A 3482-nucleotide genomic window follows, 5' to 3' on the forward strand; every position below is an offset into this window, starting at 1 on the left:
ATACAACCCAGTGGTAAATCTGATGTCATTTCTACCACTCACAATGTTTTTAGAGATATCACAAATAGGTATTTTGTCTAGTAAAAATATATTCACATATATCTTAATTTCCTAATATATCTAGTCATAACCCAATTTCAGATGTCTGGAATGTAAATGCAATAAAACTGAATTTATGTTCAAATGGCCTGCCATACACAGTGATCTGCAGTCAGGACTGCAGTTGTTTTTATAGAGACTTTACACAAGCCATTCAGCGCATATTAAAAAACCTTCTCTGATGAATAAGTATTGCCTATTTAAAATGACGAGCTGCACAGTGTTGAAGTTGGTGTTAGATAATGGATGGTCAGATATTTAACAGGACAGTCAGCACCGCCAAAAACTTGCTGGATAAATTCATTGTTACTGTCTGTTACTGTTGTTACACACATGCGTGCATGCGTGCGTGCACACACACACACACACACACACACACACACACACACACACACACACACACACACACACACACACACACACACACTGTCATGATGGGTTTTATATTTCTTGCCCACATGCAGAAACACTCACAGAGATAAAGATAAAGATTGAAATGTTTATTAACAGTGAACAAACAAATAAACAATGCTGCTTAGTGGGGAAGCTGCAGCCAGGAATCCAGGGAACGACGACTGAACACAGAGAGAGAGAGGGGTGATGAGTTCAATCTCTGTGGGCAATTGAGTCGGTTGGTCAAGGATGGATGTGGCGTTGAAGGGCGGACAGGTAAGTTTCACGACGGCACAGAGGTGCAGCGAGACTGACTGCCAACTGGATACTTGCAGTGAAACAGACTGGTGAGACTGTGGAGCTCAGGCATCCGGTGAGTAGATTCACGGAATCACGAGAAGGTTTCTTCAGAACTCAGAGAACACGAGGATGTCCCAAAGGATCTCGAAGGTGTCCTGAGGAGGATTCAAAGAAGAACGGTTAGCACAAGAAAACTCGGAAAGATCTCCAAAAGCTCAGCAAAACTACGAGGGGCTAGTGTACCAAAACTGGCAAACACTCTGGCGACGAGATGCTAGCAGTCTGCTGCTCATATATTCCTCTAGTGAAGATGATTATTATTCCCAAATGTGAAGAGTGAGGATCTACCAGCACGCCCTCCAGGAAAACAGCCTAATAGCACAATTAGGTGGAGGAACGGTGGTAACTGAAGAGAAAGCAAACTAACCCCACAACCTGGTACACAACACACACACACACACACACACACACACACATATATATATATATATATATATATATATATATATATATATATATATAGCACCATGGTCAGGTGCACCAAAACATTCGCTAGCAGAGTGAAGAAAAAAAAACCCAAGATGTTTTTATTCCGCATTGTTTTTTGCACTGTGAGGCCTTCGTTGCCAAGACCTTACTTGCAGAAGTAGTTCTTCTGATGAATGATGCTGTGCACATTGTGAACTTCGTTAAGATCCAATCTGTGAAAATGTGCACATTTGCATCCTTGTGTGATGAAATGGGAGAAGAGCATAAAGCCTTGTTCCATATGGAGGTCTGTGGTTGTTGCGGGACAAGGTGAAGCACTGCATGTATGAGCTTTGGGACGAACTAAAGGTGGCCCACGAAAAAGTAGCCTGCGTTACTACAGTATTACTGGCGGCCTTCCATAAAGAAAGAAAGAACTTGAAATGCCAAAATCTTTACTCACTCTTTACAGAAAGTGCTGGAAATGATCCCCTTGTGCGTCAATGCAGTTTTGGGCGCACCTTAACATATTATCATATGTGTGATGCAACTCTGGGGCACCAATGCTCTGAATTGCATTACGAATATTGTCTTTCAACTGCTGTAAAGTTTTCGGGTTATTAGCGTACACTTTGAAAAGTGTACGAAAAAGTTAAAAAAAAGGAAGGCGGGATACTTTTTTGTGGGCCACCCTGTATTTAAAGAGTATTTTTTACAAATGAAAAGTTTGAATATTCAAATGCTAGAGATGAGTGAGGTTAAAGATTGGTATGGCAGATATACTTCACCATCTCAATGAACTGAACACATAAGAGCCTGCTTACAAGCACAGACAAAATAAATGCATTCTGTTTGTAAATGGATCTCTGGCAATAACATGACATGTCCAAAGGGCCAACCTTGAGATGTTTCCACTCACAGAAACAGCAAGATGCCAACACTGCTGCACTATGAGATAATAGTTAAACATCTGAAGACTCTGGAGGAGAAGTTGTCATTTTATTTCTCTTCATCCATCACTGAATCTCTTGACTGGATTAGGGGCCCATTTAGATCATCATCAGTTTTGGGAAAGGACATGACTGTAGGGGAGCAGAAGAAGCTAACTGAGCTGAAACAAGATTGTGTTTTAATGCTAAGGTTTGCTGATGTACCTTTGGACAGTTTTTGTTAAATGCTGCAAAGGAGTTCCCCATTTTGGGCCAAAATCACTTCTTGCATGCCTGTACCCTCTGGGGAGTCAACTAGATCTGTTAGTCCCCTTTGTTGCCTCTAAGTCAATGTTTCTTAATCCCATTCCTCAGGAACCACTGCACTTCATGTTTTAGGTGTTTCCCTTCCACCACACACCTGACATAAATATGTAGGTGAATAACAGGCTGTTGTCATGCAGAAGATGTCACGGAATCATTTGAATCAGGTGTTCTGGAACAGAAACACATCTAAAATATTAAGGGTAGAGGTGCTTGAGAACCAAAATTGAGAAATGCTGCTCTTTGTGCCCGGGGGTCTATAAGGTCAGCTGCCCCTGGAATGAAACCATTTTAAAAGTTCCCCATTCCATAAAACTGAGATTTTAGTTTATTGTTTATGTCTTGTGTCTCGTTCTCCAGTTACCCTAGTTTAGCGGTTTATTATGTTTAATTATTCTTTCATGACAGATTCATTTCCTAGTCCCCAGTGTGCCTTCCCTTGCCCCCTGTGTCACTACCCGTTTCTCTGTCTCCCGTCACACCAGAAACCTGTTAGCTCACCATCCCAGGTCCATTGTTCCAGCATTCACTCTCACAGTATCTAAACCTTTCTCTTGCTCACATTCCTTGTTGGTTCACCCGGTGTACCCCGTCTATTCCCCTCGTCATGCTCCTTGTGTTCACTGCTATAAGTTTTGTTGTTTCACCCTCTTTTTTTCATTAAAACTTTCATCATCTACTTGACATCTCAGCCTCTCTGCATTTGGATCCACCAATAAACCACTCAACATTATAGAAGAAACGAGCTCACAGGACCTAGCAGATCCCTATTCGGAAAAGATTTTTAATAACTTTACAGAGTACCTCCACTCCAAATCAAATTCCATCCCACTGCAATTTTGTGCTACACAAATGGGCTCCTCACCTTCCATCATCAATCATCTCAGATCTGCAGAAGAGAAAGCAGAGGGGATCAACAGGCTGCTTTCACAAATGCCTGTACCCTCTGAATCGTCTGAATGGTATCTT

This window comes from Poecilia latipinna, unplaced genomic scaffold (assembly GCF_001443285.1).
Source record: "Poecilia latipinna isolate Pla-1442-1.1 unplaced genomic scaffold, P_latipinna-1.0 Scaffold3491, whole genome shotgun sequence".
Lineage (NCBI taxonomy): Eukaryota > Metazoa > Chordata > Actinopteri > Cyprinodontiformes > Poeciliidae > Poecilia > Poecilia latipinna.